This window comes from Syngnathus leptorhynchus, chromosome 6, assembly GCF_054491065.1.
Source record: "Syngnathus leptorhynchus isolate UIUO chromosome 6, UIUO_Slep, whole genome shotgun sequence".
NCBI classification, from domain to species: domain Eukaryota; kingdom Metazoa; phylum Chordata; class Actinopteri; order Syngnathiformes; family Syngnathidae; genus Syngnathus; species Syngnathus leptorhynchus.
In genome coordinates this window covers 14,233,629-14,245,607 of record NC_141200.1, presented here as the reverse complement: position 1 = coordinate 14,245,607, position 11,979 = coordinate 14,233,629, and positions in this window count along the sequence as shown.

Genomic DNA, 11,979 nt, shown 5'->3' with positions numbered 1-11,979 from the left:
CTGCCAGTCCTCGGGAGCGTGATGACCAATAAGAAACTGCGCGTGCTAATCAGCGCTGATTGCCACTACCGGTCCCTTGTTACCTGCTGATTAGGACACGTATTTTGACTCCGTGCTCCGATCACTCCTGGCCGGTTCATCTGCTTTGACACACGCATGTCTGCCACCTGTCCCCCCTCTGTCCCCCCTCTGTCCCCCCTGATTCCTGTTTGCCCATCCACTGTTTAACGAGGCTTGCTTCCTGTTTGTTTGCTTGCTCTGCTTCATTAGATCTGACCTGCCTGTCCCCGACTACAAACGTGCCTTGTCTACCTCGACTCTGTCTGTCTGTCTTTGTCTGTCTCTGTCTATCTGTTTGTCTCTGTCTGTCTGTCTCTGTCTGTTTCTAGTCTATTTCTATTGTAAAAATTGAGCAGTGTGCAGTGAAACCTCTACATTTGAACTTAATTTGTTCCATAATCAGGTTCGTAAGTAGAAAAGTTCAAAAGTGGAAGCAATTTTTCCCATAAGAATGAATGCCAAAATGCCAAACCTCTACATTTGAACTTAATTTGTTCCGTAATCGGGTTCGTAAGTAGAAAAGTTCAAAAGTGGAAGCAATTTTTCCCATAAGAATGAATGCCAAAATGTAAAATTAATGTGTAAGTGCTTTAGTTTGAAAGACGTGACGACTTGACTATGCGCTTGAAAGACGGAGGGCAGTCGGAGATGGCGAGTGGGAGGGAGGATAATCCATGTACCGTTTGGCCAATTTCTACATTCGCTACACCCTTTTCTGACTACGCTCGCGACTATCTGAACTAGCTTCTTAGGTGATATGATTAAGTTTAAAACAATGAACTTCAATATGAAGACAGACACACACACACACACAGAAACAGACAGACAGACAGAGAGACACAGAGATGGCGGCGCGTGCACACGCAGCGGCCTCTCTCCGTCCCAACCGATCAACTGCTGCGTGCTCGTGTTCACTGAAACTTGGCTGAATGTCAACATTCCGGACTCTGCTGTGCAACTGGAGCGGCTAGCGTGCGATTGAACAAAGAGGGAAATTGCGTGGAGGAGGTATATGTGTCTACATCCGCGACGAATGGTGCCGGGACTCTGTAGTGGTATGCAGGCACTACTCGCCACTGGCGGACTTTGTGATTGTTAAGTGCCGTCCTTTTTACCTACCAAGGGAGTTTACTGCGATTCTGCTTGTCGCGGTCTACATCCCGCCTTCCAACGTTGGAAGTGACAGGATCACGGCCCTTAATGAACTGTATCGGGCTGTCAGTGATCAGCAGACGGCGCACCCTGACGGTCTCATCATCTTCGCTGGTGATTTTAATCATGCTGACCTGAAGTCTGTCTTTCCAAAGCTTCACCAGCATGTTACTTTTCCAACGCGTGGTGGCAGCTTCCTGGACTTGGTCTACACTGCACATAAAGGAGCTTTCAAGGCCACCCCCCTCCCCAACATCGGACTTTCTGACCATGTCACCATTCTGCTTACCCCCGCGTACAGACAGAGAGTGAGAACTTCCAGGCCGGTTCGCAAACGTGTTAGGGTGTGGCCTGAGGGGGCCTCTGATGCTCTTCGAGACTGCTTTGGCACTACAGACTGGGAAAGGTTTAAGCAGGCAGCCACTTGCGACAATCGGACGGACATTGAGGAGTATGCTGACTCTGTGACCTCTTACATCGCTAAGTGCATTGATGATGTGACCCTCACGAAGTACGTCGTCACTCGGGCTAACTGGAAGCCATGGCTGACAGGGGCTGTCCTCGGGCTGCCGAGGGCCAGGGACAAAGCCTACAGGGCTGGAGATGAAGCGGGCGTGAGATCAGCTAGGGCAAATCTGTCCCGGGGCATCAAAGATGCGAAAAAGGCGTTCTCTTCCAAGATTAATGCCCACTTCAAGGACAGCGGGGATGCTCTGGGCCTGTGGCGAGGCATTCAGACCATCACGGACTACAAGCCCGCGCCGCAGAGATGTGAGGGCGACGTCCCTCTGCTCAACGAACTGAACCGCTTCTTTGCTCGCTTCGACGCACAGAACGACACTTGCCCGCTGAAGACCCCTCCCCATCCGGACAAGCAGCCTCTGTGCCTCTCTGCCGTTAGCGTGAGGAGGACGCTTGCTGCTATCAACACCCGTAAGGCGGCGGGCCCGGACAACATCCCGGGACGGGCGCTGAAGGACTGCGCTGAGGAGCTGACGGATGTCTTCGCTGACATCTTTAACATTTCCCTGCGGCAGGCCGTCGTCCCGTCTTGCTTCAAGGCTGCCACCATCATACCTGTGCCGAAAATTCCTGCTCCCTCCTGCTTCAATGACTACCGCCCTGTGGCACTGACCCCCATCGTCATGAAGTGCTTTGAGAGGCTTTTCTTGGCGCACGTCAGATCTGTTCTTCCCCCCACCGTGGACCCCTTCCAGTTTGCCTTCCGACCCAATCGGTCCTCTGAGGATGCCATCTGCTCTGCCCTCCACTCTGCCCTCACCCACCTGGAGAACAGGGACTCGTATGTGAGATTGCTGTTTGTGGACTTCAGTTGTGCATTCAACACCATTGTTCCACAGCGTCTCATTTGCAAACTTGACAAGCTGGGCCTCAGTACCTCCCTTTGCAACTGGCTACTGGACTTCCTCTGTCAGAGGCCTCAAGTAGTGCGTGTGGGCGACAGTGTCTCCGGCAGCATCACGTTGAGCACGGGGGCCCCTCAAGGCTGCGTGCTCAGTCCGCTGCTCTTCACCCTTCTGACGCATGACTGCACTGCGACCTACAGCAGCAACCGCGTGCTGAAATATGCCGACGACACGACTGTGGTGGGTCTGATCACCGGTGGCGACGAGACTCACTACAGATCGGAGGTCGACCTTTTGGCCGCTTGGTGCAGGGACAACAACCTTCTGCTGAACGTCAACAAGACCAAGGAGATTATCATTGACTTTCGGAAGAGTCACGCCCACCACCTGCCGCTGACCGTCGACGGAGCTGTGGTGGAGAGAGTAAGTAGCACCAGATTCCTGGGGGTGCACATCAGTGAGGACCTCTCCTGGACCACCAACACTGCGTCGCTGGCGAAGAAGGCTCAGCGCCGCCTGTACTTTCTGCGGAAACTCAGGCGAGCAAGTGCTCCTCCCGCCATCATGACCACATTCTACCGTGGCACCATTGAGAGCGCCCGCGAAGAACAATATGCTAATGCACGCCTACATTAACACAGGAAGTGGCTGAGCGAAGCATAGACACACACATACACACACACGTCACAACGTCACATGACATGCTCTGATAGTCGCTCACGGGTTCGGATGTCGATTTTGGTACGTAAATGCAGGAAAATAAGTATTGAGGCTCTGGTTTGTATTTCATAAGGTTCGTAAGTATAACCGTAAATAGAGGTTTCACTGTACTTACTAAAAAGTGAGCAATGCGTCCTATGTGCACACAATTTAAGAGTTACCGTAAATTTCGGACTATAAGCCGCTACTTTTTTCTCAAATTTTGAACCCTGCGGCTTATAGTCTGGGGCAGCTTACATAGATTTTTTTTCCGTGATTTTTCTAATGACTAATACACTTATACACTCATAAAAATGCTGTTGTGCTGTTGTGTTATATGATGTAATAAAAGTTATGCGTCCCTAAATAATCATCTCTTTCCTGACAATCATTTTTGTGTATATTCTCTTACAAATGGTAATTAAACATGAAAAACCTTACGTGATCATGCAGCATTTTCTAACGGCCATCTGGGGGGGCTTGAGCAGAAAAGGTAAGAGTGAGAGAGGTGGAATATATGCGTTGAGGAAGACAGTAGTGGCACGTTGTGCATTAGGAAAGTTGGTGTAAACCAAGCCCGGAGATGGAAAACAACGTAAGGCATGCGTATGACGCAGCTTTTCAAGTTAAAAGCCATTGAGCTGGCTGATAAAGAAGGGAACAGAGCGGTTGCACATCAACTTGGCATTATTGAATCGATGATGAGACGGTAGAAACGGCATCGGGAAGCACTGCAACAATGTAAAAAGACGAGGAAAACTTTCCGAGGTCTTAAAAGCCGGTTGTCTGGACTGGAAAACATTCTTGAAGACTGGGTGAACACACAGAGAGCGGATGGGTGAGGTGTTTCCACCGTGCAGATCAGACTGAAAGCAAAGGCAATCACCACTGAGAAGAAATATCAAGACTTCAAAGGAGGAGCGTCATGGTGTTGGCAATTTGATGAGTTCGCTCGGATGACCAGCGGCGAGAAATCCTTTACAAAAACTGGACGCATGCGAAGAGCAACTTTCACACAAGTCTGCCAGTGGACCATGACAGCGTAGAGCAGTGTGAAAAAAATCCACCATTACCAACGGGTTTCGAAAAACCGGTCTGCTGCATGACGGAGAGGACAGCACAAGCTCATGAGTGAATGTGTCTCAGGACGAGAGTGACGATGAAAGCGACGATGAGAGAGAATGAGAAAGAGTGTTCTGACATACATCTGGCACTATTCCATTCGGACACCGAGGAGGAAGATTTTGCTGGTTTCAGTGGACAGAAGGAAGATTTTGCTGGTTTCAGTGGACAGGAGGAAGACGGCTCTCAGTGACTTTGTTGACTGGGAACTGGTAAGTTCTTTTTTACCCGCCGAGTTAGCGCTGTTAATTCCGTGTGTACAAGATCTTAATGTTATTAAAACCTTCGCCCAGCTGGTATTAAATTTTACTTGTTTAAAACAAAATGTTAGTGTGATTAAAACTTTAAAAATGCTTTCTGTGTATAGTCTTTCTTTGTGAATAACTTGTGCGCACGGGCATCTTATAGTCCGGATGTGGCTTATATTAAAAAAACAAACAAACAAAAAACCCTGAAACCCACTGAGAACCACAAGCATAGTGTTAGGATACGGATCGGTGGGGCAGTGGGTAGCACGTCCGCCTCACAGTTAGGAGGGTGCGGGTACGATTCCACCTCCGGCCCTCCCTGTGTGGAGTTTTCATGTTCTCCCCGTGTCCGCGTGGGTTTTCTCCGGGCACTCTGGTTTCCTCCCACATCCCAAAAACATGCTTAATAGGCCGATTGAGCACTCCAAATTGTCCCTAGGTGTGAGTGCGAGTGCGAATGGTTGTTCGTCTCTGTGTGCCCTGCGATTGGTTGGCAACCAGTTCAGGGTATCCCCCGCCTACTGCCCGATGACGGCTGGGATAGGCTCCAGCACGCCCGCGACCCCCGTGGGGACTAAGCGGTTCAGAAAATGAATGAATATGAATATTAAAACATGCAAAACATTGTGTGATGATTGGTCGATGGCCTCCCCATCGAGGTGTTATCAGGCGGTTGGTTTTTTTCCTCTCGAAGCCCAACCACCTGGATGTGGTGTTGTTCTTTGTTCTCATTCCTCACCGACCTTGAGGTGTTATCGTCCGGTACTCCCTTCGTCCCGTACCGTCCCGTACTCTCTTCGTCTGGTACTCCCTTCCTGGGCCTCCCTGTTCCACAACTCTTTGAAGAAAGCAAGGTCATGCAGTGTGCCTGCACATTCTTCACCCCCACCAATCCACACAAGCACTCCAATACTAGATATTATATTGATATGATGATAAGTTTAACACAACCTTAAAAAATATGTTTGCAAACTGCTGAAAGCACATTTCCCTTTAATAGGAAAACTTGCAAATTCTAAACAAACAGGCTCAGAATAATTGATAATTTGTTCATGAATAATTGCATCCAGGCCATCCTTTGTAAATTCACATCTAAACCCTAAATAAAGAGTCTGAGTTTGTCATTAGTAGGAGCAGTTCTGACAAATACTGTAAATTGTTCGCACTGTAAAGCTAATTTTCACTCAGCATGTGATGGCAATGCTCCTTTATGAGTACCAAATACCATAAGATCTGCAAATGAAAAAGGATGTTGGGGTTAGGATGAGACACTTTGCAATTTACAAGAGAAAGAAATGGAAAGCCAGTGGACACTGAGCACAATCTGTTGTGACACATTCCAGTGAGATCCATTACACTAAATGCAGTTTGGGGCTTTTGGCTTCATACATTTTAAATACTTCCTGGGAGATGTTATTTGACATTCCAGATGGGTCTGTTGTGGTTCTTTGTTCTCCCTGGTGACATTCCACTTCACATAAAATATGTTCCAGATTCAGGATTTTGTAAACATGTTTTGGGATGATCAAGAGAATGAATCTACTACTTACTGTAAATGTGACTGAAGCTTTATGGAGGTGACTCTGCCAACAGTTACTTCCCTGTGGCAAATTACGCCACCTTATATACAGTGCATCTAATTGAACATCAAGCAAAGGCACAGCCATGTTTTCAGAAGAGTGGTGGGAAAATTGTTTAGGAGTAAGCCATCTTTGATTAACAAACATTATCTATCCTCTTAGACCAGTGGTTCTTAACCTGTGTTCGATCGAACCCTAGGGGTTCGGTGAGTCGGTCTCACGCGACACCTGAGGACACCTGATGTATTGTGTAAATTCGTGATAACGCATATCTGAACTGGTCTCGCAGAGGCACACTGATTTGCAGGTATGTAATTTGTTGAGTTCATGCATTGTGCTGGTTTTGTTCTTTGAACAAGGTGATGATCATGCACGGCTCATTTTGTGCACCATTAAAAAACATCTATGTGTTGAATTTGAATTTTTTGGGGGACTTTTTCGCTAAAGAGGGGTTCGGTGAATGCGCATATGAAACTGGTGGGGTTTGGTACCTCCAACAAGGTTAAGAACCACTGTCTTAGACTAAATAACCAAACTAGATTAAAACAGAATGACCATGAAAAATATTAAATATCCAATGGCAACAATGAGATATTTGCCAGAGTAAAGGGTGTGTGTGTCAGGTTTAATGAAGACACTTCATTGGCTGGATTTGTTTGCTGCAGAAGACACTTCATTGGCTGGATTTATTTGCTGCAAAAGACAATATAGGACACAGTTTGTCTTCTGATGTAAATGTGCACCTCTGCTCTCCTCAGCAATCGACATTGCATTGTCTACACCAAGGGTGTCAAACTCATTTTTGTTGCGGGCCACATCGGAGTTGTGATTTCCCTCGTGGGGCCATTAAAGACTTAAATAGAAATAGATGGGGGGGATATTATCGCAACACGCAACAGACAAGTTCAACATTTTTCTAATTTATTTTTTTTAATTAGGATTATCACAAAAAATGTTGCAATATCTCGTTATTGGTATTTTAATAAGAAACATTGAATTGACTCACATTGTTAGGGTTTATGAACTATCTTGATCGTATGATTATGTTGGGATGTAGACTAGAATGATGAACTTTGTTTTAACCATTTGCTGAGGTGACCACCACACATGTAAATTGTCACCCCCACCTTGGCCACCACACATGTAAATTGTCACCCCCACCTTGGCCACCACACATGTAAATTGTCAACCCCACCTTGACCACCACACATGTAAATTGTCACCCCCACGCTTCTTCTCTCAATAAATACTGTCTTGCATGAATGCAACGGCAGACTTTGTTCGGACATTGCTGTGTCTACAGCAACGAACAAATTCTCCACTTGCAGAATTTGTTCGGACATTGCTGTATCTACAATGACGAACAAATTCTCCATGTGCAAGTGTTCAAAAGGGCATACTGTCTCCCGTGTGGTTCTTGCACAATAAGTTAGAGTCAGAACATCTCTAACATTTTGGTGCCGAAACCCGGGATCCAACATACCCACTGCTGATCGACGGAGGACGACGTGCTGCATTGTCAACAAGCCAGCGTCCATTAGGAGGACCTGGTAAAGAAAAGACCTGGCAAGTAAATTCTTCGCTGGGCCAGCATCTTAGGTCTGCCTTCGTCGGACAACAGTGGATTGACGGGATCCGGCAGTGCAACGAACCAGGGGACAAGTAAGTTAAAGCCCTAAAATTGTTTGATTGTGTTGTTGTGAAACGCGTAAAAAGTTAAAGGTGCACAAGAAAGGTGCACAAGATATACGGCTTTGGTTTGTCCGGGCTATGAGATATACGGCTTTGGTTTGTCCGAGCTATGAGATACGGCTTTGGTTTATCCGAGCTATGAAGTTTACGGTTTGGTTTGTCCGAGCTAAGAAACAGCTGGGGTTCTCGCCCCAGGGGAAGGAACAGGCTAAGAAAAAACAGAGCTTCTTTTTCTTAATTGAAGAAGGGCGTAAATTTTTTTTTTTGGTCTGTTTTTCCGAGCTGTTTGCATGAAAGTTGTGTGGTTGAGAGTGTGAATGGTAGGATAAATTTAAAAAAAAAAAAAAATCTGATTAATTCTCCTTGCAAGACTCCTGTTTTTCCGGTCCAAAAGGACCAATAAAATTGATTGGCGAATCTGCACCTAATGTGCTTGACCCACACACGCTTCTAAACACTTTTTAAGGCAGCAGCAATTGCGACACATGGGCCTTGCCATGTGTCGACAGGAGGGATGAGGTCAATTCATAGTCAATTCACTACCTTTGGTTTAGATGCTTACTTAAAAAATGGTCAATTCACTACCTTTGGTTTAGATGCTTACTTAAAATTTTTTTGTAAAGCATGTCCTGTTTGTGTAAAACATAATCCACAAGGAAACATGAGACCTAAGAGAGGCTCATTTCCAAAACCATCTTACCCATTCCAAATCATGCACATGGATTTTATTGGACTCACAGAAAAGAACCTGTGATCGAACTCTTTTGGATTAATGTCAACGCAACTGTTAAAGGACGAACGTTGCCGCAAGTGGCCTACACAGAGAGACCAGCTGAAGTGAACTATACATGTTACATCCAAGGAAACAAGACCCACAAATGCATCAACGACGACTGCTCTCCAGGAGGACACTGGATGGGAGCTTTGGATGTCACTGCTAAGTGTCAGGATGAGAGAGCCATTTCAAGTGGTTGTCCGATGCTGCCCGCCAACTGGACAAGTGTGTGCACCAGTGTGGGTGACAGACCACACCTACAGGATACAACATCATCAGCTGACGACAGCACGCAACTCTTCTGGACGTCGACGCAGGGCTGTTGTGACCTTTGACTCTCATGATCCTGTCTGGGGATGGTTCTGGACTTGATGACTGCAACACGACGGTTCCAGCAAGGAAGCAGATCCACCATCGACAGCGTCCCCGCCCCCAATTCAAATAGAGGCAGAATAATCCTCTTCCCCCTTGGTGGCCAGGTAGTCTACCCTGGCCACTGAAGACTGAAGACGACAACCGCGCGGCAGACACTTCTAGGTTCTCCCCCGACGAAGCAGTGCTGCAGAGGGGGTGAGAATTGTGCTCACCCTCCAACAGTGGGCGTGCCAAGCCCCCGACGGCTGAACAATCACGAGCAGTTTTTGTCTTGACTGTTGTTATTGATAACATTATGGTCGCCTAAGGCAGAGGGACCGTGTGAGACTTTTCCTGCATTATAACATCTTGCCGCAGGTTTTTCACTCACACACTAAAATTGATCTACGTAGATTGCGTAGATGATGTTTAGCCGAGCATGTTTTACAGAAACTTAATGATTTGGCCATCGAAAATGCTTCGCAAGTGATGGGTACAATGATGTACTGTTTCTGTGTTTTGATTTTTGTTTTTGTTTTTCTTTCTTCATTATATTTTCTTACTTATGTTTGATTGATCGGGGTGGACATAATCATATGATAAACAGGAGGGATATGTTAGGGTTTATGAACTATCTTGATCGTATGATTATGTTGGGATGTAGACTAGAATGATGAACTTTATTTTAACCATTTGCTGAGGTGACCACCACACGTGTAAATTGTCACCCCCACCTTGGCCACCACACATGTAAATTGTCACCCCCACCTTGGCCACCACACATGTAAATTGTCAACCCCACCTTGACCACCACACATGTAAATTGTCACCCCCACCCTTCTTCTCTCAATAAATACTGTCTTGCATGAATGCAACGGCAGACTTTGTTCGGACATTGCTGTGTCTACAGCAACGAACAAATTCTCCACTTGCAGAATTTGTTCGGACATTGCTGTATCTACAATGACGAAGAAATTCTCCACGTGCAAGTGTTCAAAAGGGCATACTGTCTCCCGTGTGGTTCTTGCACAATAAGTTAGAGTCGGAACATCTCTAACACACATGATTTTGCTTTTGTGGGCCACATAAAATGATGCGACGGGTCGGATCTGGCCCCGGGGCCTTGAGTTTGACACCAGTGGTCTACACAAATTCCCTTCCGGCAACAGCACAAAACTTGCTGAAAATAACGACACAAAAGACCTTAATGTCACGTCACTATACAACACTATTTACAAACAGCATTAATATAAATGTCTCAATTATTCAAGAAATTAATGCAACAAAGTAGTAGATCCTTCCTACAGTACAAGACAGTGGTCGACATCGCATTGTGTGGCAAGAAGTAGGTTGCTACGGAAGCTCAACAAGCATGATGGAAGAAGAGTTTGCAAATAACAGGAAATGGCAAAATATTAATGAATAAATATGTCCCATTGAAATTAAATTCATAAAGTACACAAATAACTGTGCAATTTGATTTAAACTTAAAAACTATAAGAAAAATAATATACCGTATCGGCCCAAATATAAGACGAGCCTGATTATAAGACAACCCCCTCTTTTTCAAGACAAGCTTGAAAAAATACTTTTTGAACATCAAATTTAATTTTTATACAGAAAATAATTACAGTACATCTGAAACAAACTATTAAAACAATATATTCGAGAGAAAAAGTTAAGTTAAGTTAAGTTAAGTTAAGCCATCTCGCGTTGTGAATGGGTATAATGTCTAGTATGTATTGTAAAACGACCCCCACTTTTTCAGTCTTATCTCAATGCAAAAAAACACCGTCTTATATTTGATCCAATGCGGTAAATATTCTCCAAGCAGTTTGAATGTTGTGTACATGAAAAATCTCCTCGTACCACGTTTCACATTCATGTCTCCAATAAGGACATGTTGAAGCTACTGTGTGCACTGCAGTAGTCTACTTTCTATTTTTTCATCTAGGTTAATAAAACACATCCTTTATTTCCCCTGTGCTTTCATTTTTTGGACATGTACATATGTGATGTTTTCAGAGTGGTGTGCAACAGTATGTGTACAGCATAGTGAAAGTGCAATAAAGTACAATGAAGGAAGGTGAAGTAAAACATTTGTCGGTGCAGTACACAGATGTGAAGGGCCCTATGAATGGGTTTTCTTAGGGTCGCCATATAACTGCATATACACAGTTCTCTGATGAACAAGGCTCCCATCAGAACACTGCACTAGATAATGAAGTTAGTAAATTGCAGAGAATTTATGTGGACTGTGACTGGAGCCCATAAGATTGTGTGGCACCAGGATTGAATACTTCTCTGGGCCCTCCCTGATCACCAACCACAGACTTATGCTTTTCAGGAAATTTCAATTTGGCCTTGCATTGCAAATAATTTTTTGCATCTTTTTGCTGTAGCCTCTGTACTTTTGTACACATCAATGATTTTTGACAACAGGCGGTTGTTGACGTCAGTGGTTATAGGGTCCCTCTTTACGCCTCTCATGTTTACTGGCTATGACCATTTGAGATGCAATGGCTGTGATAGGTTTTCTATGTTCTTACAGATTCACAATTGTTACCTATTTTTGCCCATGTACTGCTCACTGGATTTCATGTTGGCTGTACCTGTTACTAGTATAAATGTCTTCACAGACAATGTCCAAATCTTATACTATGACTGCTTGGACGCAGTCATAGTTGTGAACTCCCCAAAATTTATAAACAGTATATGATATATATATATATATATATATATATATATATATATATATATATATATATATATATATATATATATATATATATATATAAATGTCTGTTCTGGGTTTTATGTCCAACACTCCTGTAGACTGATATCTTCACATCAATCTCTTACCCCAGGCTAATTAATAAATGGAAAATTAGTTTACTTAACCACTCACCCATTTGCCTCTCTCATCATCC